Source organism: Procambarus clarkii, chromosome 72 (assembly GCF_040958095.1).
Source record: "Procambarus clarkii isolate CNS0578487 chromosome 72, FALCON_Pclarkii_2.0, whole genome shotgun sequence".
In the NCBI taxonomy this organism is placed as follows: domain Eukaryota; kingdom Metazoa; phylum Arthropoda; class Malacostraca; order Decapoda; family Cambaridae; genus Procambarus; species Procambarus clarkii.
The window spans coordinates 12701706-12714047 of NC_091221.1; the positions used below are offsets into that span (position 1 = coordinate 12701706).

At 31.1% G+C, this 12342-nt stretch overlaps 1 long non-coding RNA gene across 2 annotated transcripts; it reads right to left on the reverse strand.

Annotated features, from left to right (window-relative positions):
- Positions 1–4453: 4453 nt before the first annotated feature.
- Positions 4454–11985, reverse strand: LOC138356392 (uncharacterized). Of its 2 annotated transcripts, none has more exons than XR_011224449.1 (4): positions 11503–11985; positions 11096–11181; positions 9813–10033; positions 4454–7369 (listed from the first exon to the last, which is right to left on the reverse strand). It is a non-coding gene; the product is annotated as an uncharacterized lncRNA (long non-coding RNA). The 2 variants fall into 2 exon arrangements; XR_011224450.1 differs by having other exon boundaries at positions 11498–11985.
- Positions 11986–12342: the final 357 nt, after the last annotated feature.

The following is a 12342-nucleotide window of genomic DNA, read 5'->3' on the forward strand; positions in this document are numbered from 1 at the left end:
CTCCAATATTAAAGAATATTCTTCAATATTAAAGAATATTCTCCAATATTAAAGAATATTCTCCAATATTGAAGAATAATATTGAAGAATATTCTTCAATATTGGAGAATATTCTTTAATATTGAAGAATATTCTTTAATATTGGAGAATATTCTTCAATATTGGAGAATATTCTTCAATATTGAAGAATATTCTCCAATATTGAAGAATATTCTCCAATATTAAAGAATATTCTCCAATATTAAAGAATATTCTCCAATATTGAAGAATAATATTGAAGAATATTCTTCAATATTGAAGAATAATATTGAAGAATATTCTTCAATATTATTATTCAATATTGAAGAATATTCTTCAATATTGAAGAATAATATTGAAGAATATTCTTCAATATTGAACAATAATATTGAAGAATATTCTTCAATATTATTATTCAATATTGAAGAATATTCTTCAATATTGAAGAATATTTGTCAATATTGAAGAATAATATTGAAGAATATTCTTCAATATTATTATTCTTCAATATTGAAGAATATTCTTCAATATTATTATTAATCTTCAATATTGAAGAATATTATTATTATTGAAGAATAATATTGGAGAATATTCTTCAATATTGAAGAATATTCTCCAATAATGAAGAATAATATTGAAGAATGTTCTTCAATATTGGAGAATATTCTTCAATATTGAAGAATATTCTCCAATATTGAAGAATATTCTCCAATATTAAAGAATATTCTTCAATATTAAAGAATATTCTTCAATATTAAAGAATATTCTCCAATATTAAAGAATATTCTCCAATATTAAAGAATATTCTCCAATATTGAAGAATAATATTGAAGAATATTCTTCAATATTGAAGAATATTCTTTAATATTGAAGAATATTCTTCAATATTGAAGAATATTCTTCAATATTGAAGAATATTCTTCAATATTATTCTTCAATATTGGAGAATATTCTTTAATATTGGAGAATATTCTTTAATATTGGAGAATATTCTTTAATATTGAAGAATATTCTTTAATATTGAAGATTATTCTTCAATATTAAAGAATATTCTTCAATATTAAAGAATATTCTCCAATATTAAAGAATATTCTCCAATATTAAAGAATATTCTCCAATATTGAAGAATAATATTGAAGAATATTCTTCAATATTGAAGAATATTCTTTAATATTGAAGAATATTCTTCAATATTGAAGAATATTCTTCAATATTGAAGAATATTCTTCAATATTGAAGAATAATATTGAAGAATATTCTTCAATATTGGAGAATATTCTTCAATATTGAAGAATATTCTCCAATATTGAAGATTATTCTTCAATATTGAAGAATATTCTTCAATATTGAAGAATATTCTTCAATATTGAAGAATATTCTTCAATATTGAAGAATATTCTTCAATATTGAAGAATATTCTTCAATATTAATATTATTGAAGAATAATATTGAAGAATATTCTTCAATATTGAAGAATATTCTTCAATATTAATATTATTGAAGAATAATATTGAAGAATATTGAAGAATATTCTTCAATATTGAAGAATATTCTTCAATATTGAAGAATATTCTTCAATATTGAAGAATATTCTTCAATATTAAAGAATATTCTTCAATATTAAAGAATATTCTTCAATATTGAAGAATATTCTCCAATATTAAAGAATATTATTCAATATTGAAGAATATTCTCCAATAATGAATAATAATATTGCAGAATATTCTTCAATATTGAAGAATATTCTCCAATATTGAATAATAATATTGCAGAATAATCTCCAATATTAAAGAAAATTCTCCAATATTGAAGAATATTCTTCAATATTGAAGAATAATATTGAAGAATATTCTTTAATATTGAAGAATATTCTTTAATATTGGAGAATATTCTTCAATATTGAAGAATATTCTCCAATAATGAAGAATAATATTGAAGAATGTTCTTCAATATTGAAGAATATTCTCCAATATTGAAGAATATTCTTCAATATTGAAGAATATTCTCCAATATTGAAGAATATTCTTCAATATTGAAGAATATTCTCCAATATTGAAGAATATTCTTCAATATTGAAGATTATTCTTCAATATTGGAGAATATTCTTTAATATTGGAGAATATTCTTTAATATTGGAGAATATTCTTTAATATTGAAGAATATTCTTCAATATTGAAGAATATTCTTCAATATTATTCTTCAATATTGAAGAATATATATTCTCCAATATTGAATAATAATATTGGAGAATATTCTTCAATATTGAAGAATATTCTCCAATATTGAACAATATTCTCCAATATTAAAGAAAATTCTCCAATATTGAAGAATATTCTTCAATATTGAAGAATATTCTTCAATATTGAAGAATATTCTTCAATATTGAAGAATATTCTTCAATATTGAAGAATAATATTGAAGAATATTCTTCAATATTGAAGAATAATATTGAAGAATATTCTTCAATATTATTATTCAATATTGAAGAATATTTGTCAATATTGAAGAATAATATTGAAGAATATTCTTCAATATTATTATTCTTCAATATTGAAGAATATTATTATTATTGAAGAATAATATTGGAGAATATTCTTCAATATTGAAGAATATTCTCCAATAATGAAGAATAATATTGAAGAATGTTCTTCAATATTGGAGAATAATATTGAAGAATATTCTTCAATATTATTATTCAATATTGAAGAATATTCTTCAATATTAAAGAATATTCTTCAATATTGAAGAATATTCTTCAATATTATTCTTCAATATTGGAGAATATTCTTTAATATTGGAGAATATTCTTTAATATTGGAGAATATTCTTTAATATTGAAGAATATTCTTTAATATTGAAGAATATTCTTTAATATTGGAGAATATTCTTCAATATTGGAGAATATTCTTCAATATTGAAGAATATTCTCCTTCAATATTGAAGAATATTCTCCAATATTGAAGAATATTCTCCAATATTAAAGAATATTCTTCAATATTAAAGAATATTCTTCAATATTAAAGAATATTCTCCAATATTAAAGAATATTCTCCAATATTAAAGAATATTCTCCAATATTGAAGAATAATATTGAAGAATATTCTTCAATATTGAAGAATATTCTTTAATATTGAAGAATATTCTTCAATATTGAAGAATATTCTTCAATATTGAAGAATATTCTTCAATATTATTCTTCAATATTGGAGAATATTCTTTAATATTGGAGAATATTCTTTAATATTGGAGAATATTCTTTAATATTGAAGAATATTCTTTAATATTGAAGAATATTCTTTAATATTGGAGAATATTCTTCAATATTGGAGAATATTCTTCAATATTGAAGAATATTCTCCTTCAATATTGAAGAATATTCTCCAATATTGAAGAATATTCTCCAATATTAAAGAATATTCTTCAATATTAAAGAATATTCTTCAATATTAAAGAATATTCTCCAATATTAAAGAATATTCTCCAATATTAAAGAATATTCTCCAATATTGAAGAATAATATTGAAGAATATTCTTCAATATTGAAGAATATTCTTTAATATTGAAGAATATTCTTCAATATTGAAGAATATTCTTCAATATTGAAGAATATTCTTCAATATTATTCTTCAATATTGGAGAATATTCTTTAATATTGGAGAATATTCTTTAATATTGGAGAATATTCTTTAATATTGAAGAATATTCTTTAATATTGAAGATTATTCTTCAATATTAAAGAATATTCTTCAATATTAAAGAATATTCTCCAATATTAAAGATTATTCTCCAATATTAAAGAATATTCTCCAATATTAAAGAATATTCTTCAATATTGAAGAATATTCTTTAATATTGAAGAATATTCTTCAATATTGAAGAATATTCTTCAATATTGAAGAATAATATTGAAGAATATTCTTCAATATTGGAGAATATTCTTTAATATTGAAGAATATTCTTTAATATTGGAGAATATTCTTCAATATTGGAGAATATTCTTCAATATTGAAGAATATTCTCCAATATTGAAGAATAATATTGAAGAATATTCTTCAATATTGAAGAATATTCTTCAATATTGACGATTATTCTTCATAACTCAGTATACCTAAATATTCTTCATTATTATTCCTCCAAACTATATTTCTTATTACTATGAAAATGAAATTAAGAGTATTATTCAATGTTTAATATTAAAATAGTGTTGAAAATGATTTTTTGTCTATCATATTTAATGTTTATTATTAGAGTTTACAAATGGAGGTATCTTTTTCGGAAAACAACCTCAGAAACGTCTTCAATGATAGTTTTGTGGAAAATGAAAACCATTCAATTTCCATCAAACCACGTTTATATATAATACACTATACATACGTACATATCACCGGTAACTAAGACAACACAACAGGTTGTTAACAAAAATATACACAAAACCTTCAATTCAATTGTATTTATTATTCTCTCAATAAACGTATCTCAAAGGAATACAGTAGTTTAGGGTATTTCTACTCCCCCTCTACTTGCACAACCTCAAGGGGGGTGGGGGTGGCGCCGCACACATTCAGTGACTACAAATACACAATACAACAATCCTGTTTAATATAGTAGGCACAGCATATAATTGTTAAACTCTTGCCCCACATTTCTTCTAGCTCCGAGGTACAGTGTATCATAATGATATCACACATCAAAACAATTTGAACTGGTACACTACTTATTGATAACTATACAAACTTACATACTGTTGGGTCAAGTTATTTATTAACCTTCAAGTATGTTATTTCAGACAATTTCACTAAATAATAGTCAACTACTCACTAGTACCTTAGGAAATTTCTACCCCTTCAAGCCGCACAATTTCACTCAGTACAAATACAACAATCCAATTTAACAATTCACGTTAATATACTCTTACATACTACTATATTAGTGTACATCAACCACACTCAATTTAAACACATTAACGCTTAAACATAATATTCTCCTCGAACCTACCCCTTAAGGGTACTGCTGAAATTAGTTTCTAAGACGAGGGGGACATTTCCGGAAGCTAACTCGGCAATTGTCATTAATGGATAAAGCAAGGCTGATACCCTGTGGGGAGAACTCTGACACGGAACACTGCCACAGGGCAAAGGAGTGACTAGAGGGGAAAGGAAGAGAAAACCATCTTCCAGGAAACTAGTCGCTAGCGAACTAAGGTAACTACCAACCAGACCACAACTTTACCGGGAAAAACACACAAAAAAAACAAAATTCAATAAAGGTTGGTGGGGGGGGGGGGGGAGGAACAGTTACCGTATCTGAGTCAAGGCCACAAGTTATTCCAGGGGGAAGGATCTAGCAAGCAATAATTCATTTCCAACTATTCCAATAAATTAATAATATAAAACAACCAAACAATGATTTTTATGACCACTATGTATATATTATCAAATCAATATACAAATCAAACAATATTTCAAATATAATAAACACGTCTTAACGCCCAACATGCTTGCGTCCGGATTGACAAATTATAAGGATGGTAACTGAGTCCGTTACAGTGATCTCCAGTGTATGTTGCCCTCCGAAACATGTTACAGCTCAATAGTAACCCTAACAAACTGCCTTAAGAGCCGTGAATCAGTTTAGTGTCAATGAGCATCTGCGACCACCAGTAACACAGCTTTAAGATCTCGGGATCTAAAGTGAAATGGACACCAGGAACGCTACGGATCCGTATTTGTAACACGTATCCATAAAGCCGACGCCTGCAAGGCCGCATATTTATATGACCATTATCAATATAATACCTGAATAACATCGCCGGCTTAACTATCACACTAACAACGTTGGCTGCAGAGCACGCTTACAACAAACTACGTTTCATTTCCTTCACGCACCCTATGTATCCAAAACATTGACATCCTACCATAGCATACCTTTCCTATCAATATACATCTTCTACACTACATCTTCCATATTTTTACTATATTTCCTTCTTTTTATGCTATTTCGGTATATATAGTTTTACTTTCACCTATGTATTTATGCTTTTATATATATCTATACCTATCATATATAAACACATTGTCAAAGTTACTATATTTACACTACTATTAACATATAACCTACGTCCATATATTTCTCCTAAAATCATTCCTCCATATTAATCTCTTTCACTACCTGTCATAATTACATTTCAAAACTATAATACACATTTACATCAGTTCAATCTCATCATTGGCAATTTACACACACACCTTTAAAACATTAACTTTTCAACATCAATTTCCTATAATCAACTATCATTTCTGCCTTTCATTACAAATTATTTTAACATTCTATAAAATTCCTAATTTCACATTGATTTTACTTTATATACATTACCATACATTCCTCTTACATGATCATTTTCTATTCTACATATCCTCAATCTACATTTTCACACTATCAACTCAACCCCTGCTGCTTAAATACCACACAAACGGCTCAAACACTTCATCCTGGACGTAATGTCAACAAAACTCACATGACATCAAACATACAAACTCAACATAATAAAATACAAACAACACAACTCTACACTAATCAAACAACCTCCATAACAATAACCAACGTAAAAACAACAATTAACACCCACAACATCCATCTCGACTTTCACACTCACACATAATGCCTAAAAACAACCCCCCACATAGGCAATCTCCATACACAGCAAAAACTGCTACTTTTTCTTCTCAGTACCTAAAACATTCCTCTCTTTACAACTTTCATAATTACGTCATTTAAACACTGTTCTTAATCACTTATTATTATTTTACTTTACATTCAATTATAACCATCAAACAATTCATTCATTTTATAATGTATACATTTACGTCATTTAATACACTAATTATTAACTCCCACAACATATTTACTATACACCTTCCATAACATTCTCTTCACACATTTTCAACAACTTCACCCAACATTTCTTTCAAAACAAACATTGTGCACACTCTTTCAACATATAATACTTAACTTCATTAAACAGTCTACTAAATATTATACCAAAATATCACTACATTATCATCTCTCCTTAACACTTTCCCCTTACACGTAACAAATGATATTTAAACAACAGTTTCGATTCCAATCCATCTTCATTACTCGATTATTTTTGGTCACCATCAAACATTCTCTATTGTCCCTTCTTCGTATCTTTGCAATTATATACGCCTTTCTCTTCATATGCGTCGCATCATCCTTGTCTTCAACAATATTATTTCTTGCACATCACACTCTCCTTCAGTTCGACGTCACACTCCGCTGGCCTGCGGTCCCTCTACCAATCAACCACCATTATTACCATCTTCTCGCAAATCTAGAACATAATATGGGTATAGATTATTATTACACTTACCACTAACTTTCTATCTTACCATACTAACACACCCCCCCCCCAAACATTTAAATTAACTATTCCCATTTATTAATATACCATTCTTCAACCTATATACTATAATACATCACTTATCATTCATATCTATTCACTATACAATTCTTTATAACATTTAGAAATCATAACACTTTCTAGTATTTTACTTTTAAAGAGAACATTCTCATTCAACATATATTTTATTATTTACCTATCGTTTCTATCACTTATATTCCCTACAATGCATATTTCATTTACTTATCACCACTACCTACAACTATGTATTCATTAATCATCTACTTCAACTACTTACTAATCATTCACCACACATCTACTGTCCTCTATGATCACACTAACGACCCGCCTTCTACGGCACTTCACCCACCCCTCAATTTCTGTCTATTTCATTTTTATATACTATTAACAATTACATTCCCACACAACATTCATTCTATATCAACGACTCTGCACTACAACAAACTCAATACATCATTCTTTGGTACCTTCTATGCAAGAAACTGCAACTTCTACATTCAACACTTGCACCTCTCTCCCTTAACTACCTACAAACGATGTTATCCACGTCTAAGCTACTCAAGCCTTTCACCTGCCGATTTTCATTATACCATTATTAACATTCATATACTACACATTTCCATTATCAACATTAGAACTACTAATACACAAACACTCTTCGAAAACTAGACGGTCCCCAACACCACTATCAACAATTTTCAACACGCCCAAACTCTCACCCTATCGACAATTATTCACTACTCTGAACTTTCCAAAAACACACATTTTTGCCCTAAATGAAACCATACAACCCTAACGATTTTACGAAACTATCATTTCTGTACATTTTACACACCTTAATGACTCGCATTTTAACGCTACTTGCTTTTCATTAAAACCACTCGACATGACCAATAACACCACTGTAGTAGTGCTCCAACTGCCAATTTTATTTCACCACAATATCAACATAACACCATCCAACAACAAATCCCTTATTCCACAACCCACACAATTATTCCATGCCCCAAATCTACTCCATCATTGAACAATGTTTCACTTAACCTATTTCCAACTCAATCACGTCAAACACTGCCTATCGTCATAAAGTCAATTTCATTAACTACAACTCTACAGTGACTGCCGCTTCAATATACACGACTCCCTTAAGCCAGGTACACTTGCCTTTCTGGCTACGTTAGTAATCATAAACTACTTAATTTAACACCTATGTAACGTACGCTTCAACACTAACTCCTTCAACTATGAGCTTTTCGCGCTCTTTACATGCGCTCTTAACATTACGACTCATCCCCTATTTTCAGTTTCACAGTAACTTTATTAATCCCTACTTTGTCTTATTGCAACAATTTCTCACTCAAACATGACTCACTAAATGACATGTTCTATTATTAAACCATTTCCTAACTGTGTCAACGATCACGTTATATCAACAAAAATACAACACTAAAACACCATCTATTTCAACTTCACTAATACATTTCTCACAATATAAACTCATTTCCGGTCACATTTAACTTACCCTAACTACTCTCCGCCGCCTCAACGTGAAAATCAAACCCAAAACAACATATTTCACTCACATTTACTATGTAGTAAACGGCAAATACCTTAAACCTATCAACACAACAAGTCACCCAAACACCTCACACACTACCAAGTCTTGACGATCACTGAACTGCCACCGTCTCCCTCTGGTCATCCACACAGCCCAGGGGTCATGACAATAGGCACGATATTACCTCCAACAAGGCAAAACTTTATGCTACAAATACCATTCATTCAATCATCCCTATACCATAACTTTAATGACAACGTCTACTTTGTTTCAGTAAACTATTTTATTGTAACTGCTCATTTCAATTCACATTTTTAAAATCTTACATCAAACCTGCATATGCAACGGCTTTTGGACCTCTTACACCATCAGAGGGGGGGAACCCACACCTAATATTTACTATGGTTCTCAACATTTCACTTTACATGATACAACTTAACCAACCTACCATTCAAATATTACCAGCCGTAACTACGTTTTTAATAACTACTTGCCTTAACATTTTGTTCTATCATGTCAAACTCAAGTAGCACATCTACCTCAACCCGCACATCTCCCACCAGCGTCTGCTCGGCTCCCACCGGTCGGACTCAAATCAGTCAAACACTGGTCCCATCACAACGTTTTTCTCCTCCACATTCTACTCATTTCACGAAACCCGTCACCTTAAAACAATTGCCACATTCAATAATAACCATGCAATTTCTAAAAGACATTTCACTACATACTTCATATTTATATTTTAGTACTCATTATGGGTCACGACTAAAATATCGACGTTTATATATACCTTACCTTGAGGTCCTTCCGGCCCTTAGCGTTCCCCCGGCCCGCTCGTCCACCAAGCCTTCTGGTTGCCGGACTCGTCAACCACGCTCTTGGACGCGGCTCCTCGCAGCCTGACCTATCAGTCACAGCCTGCTTCATCAGGTATCCTTGCCACGTGCTTATCCAATTCTCTCTTCAACACAGTCAAGGCTCGTCCACTTATGCATCCAACAGGCTATATACGCCACCTGTAATATATTTTTTACCTTTAAAGTACCAAAGTGCCCATTCCATGATTGCCGGGAGGGGGGGGGGGGGGGGGGGGGAAATTGCTGTTGGCTATCCAACCGCACTATCAACACATTTTAAAGACACGGCCCGCGCGATTTCTAACCCCAAACACTATCGACACTTATTCACTAGACTTAAGCACTTTCAAGAACCAACTGCATCCTCAAGCAAAAATAATTTGTCTACATCAAAAAATGCTAAATGACACTTTAAGGCTATAGTGTTTTCAATTAAAACACTCGCGATGATACCCGATATGGGCTGTAGTAGTGGTAAAACTGCCAATGGGGTATTTAACCACCCGCCAACTCCGCTATTCAAAAACAACAAGACACTTATCTATTCCATGCCGCAAATCTACTCCCTTTGTCTTAAAAAGAAATGTAACATCTAATTGCGACTAAATACCCTACACCACGGCCTATCCTCATCACGTACATTTTCTTACATTGTACTTATACAGTGGGTCACGATTAAATATACACTACTGCCTTACTGTTGGCACTAGGGCAAGTATAGCGTAAGTCGTAAAGTAGTTAATAAACTATTATGTCAGGTACGATTCAACACTTAAAGGACGTTATGAGCCTTTAAAATTCTTTATATGCCATCTTATATTGCCTACTCATCCTGTCTATTCAATTGACCGTTTACGAGTCTTATTACTCAATACTTTGTTATTGTACCCACTTCTCCCTGCAACATGGAACACTCGCTAAATATTTACAGCTTAACCATTTTAACCTCATCGTTGATACAACTTTTCCTTTTTAAACAAACGGACGCTTTCAATTTATAATTCATTATCATTTCACAAACTCAACATTAACCCCTGCCAGACTACCTTCCTCTCAACTTCAACAGTATTCAATTTCACTATCATAACTACTCTCGGCCCCCTAATACGATATTCAAACCAGACATTAACACTCCTTTACTCTAGTAACGTTACCGAACTTACAACCTATCCCCACCCACCTATCTACGACAATTACACCAAACACGATTCACACACTTACTGCAAACTCTTCACTAACACTTAAGTTGACGCGTCTCGCTGTGCTCTTCCACAGCCAAGGGGTCCCACAAATCTATCCGGTATTACCTGCAACAAGCCAACAGTTATTGCATCCTACCAATAGAAATCATGCAATCATCCGTATACCATACCTTTCAAACTTCTTACCATAAACTATTTTCTCGGATGTACCTCATTTCAAATGCAACTCTTCAACCCATCTAACCTCAATAGTCAACTGGTGTGACAGCTCTTATCTGTGGGTTGCCGCCCCCCGCGCCAGATACTATTAACCACTTCAATCTCATTACATACAAAACTATGTGCTCCTCCAATAACTAAGTACGGTTTCGTAATAAAATATTACAATGCCTAACAAAATAACTAATAAACAACTACTTGCCTTACCACATATGATCCAGCTATCAGTAGCACATCTTCCTAACCAAACCATCTGCCACCAGCTTCTGCTCGGCTGCCAGAGGTCTCACGTAAATCATCGCTCCACCACTGCTCCCATCACAACGTTAGTCTCCAAGATTCATACATCACCACTAGGCAAATTTCATGCGAGGCATCATATTACCACCATTACCTCATTCACTAACAATACACCTGAAAATAATTTTCATTCAGTATGTAATTAACATTTAATATTTCAGGACTAAAATATCTGCGTATACTCCCTCAAGAGGGTATATACGGCAGATTTTAATGTTTTTGGACCCTATGTATTCGCGTTTTGACGGTGTACAAATTCGGTGTAAGCTAGGGGTGTGTCAGCCCTAGCGACCCCAAAAGGGTAACGGGGTACCAGCTCAGAGTAACAACACGCCCTAACACTAACTTGTACACCAGTACTTTGCGAATACCAGGGTCAAAATAACGTTCCGTTGCTCCTCGCCGCGCAGGTCGACTCAACAGCCAATCACGTTCCGATTTTTCACTTGACGTCACATTCTCGCACGCTGTACTCTCATTGGTCGGCTCCTCCTAATTGCATACTCCAGTAATTCATCCACATTATTTACTGACACTTAAATATGTATACCCATTGTATGAGAAACATACATATACCTAATGTATGTGAAACAATCTTTTACATTACATTCACAATTGATGACTTTCCATTAATTATTACTAAATAAGTACTATTATAATTATTAAATATTAACAATACTTATTCAAGCTGTAAGTACAGAACAACACAGTACATTATAGCACATTAAACTTAACTAGCCTAATATA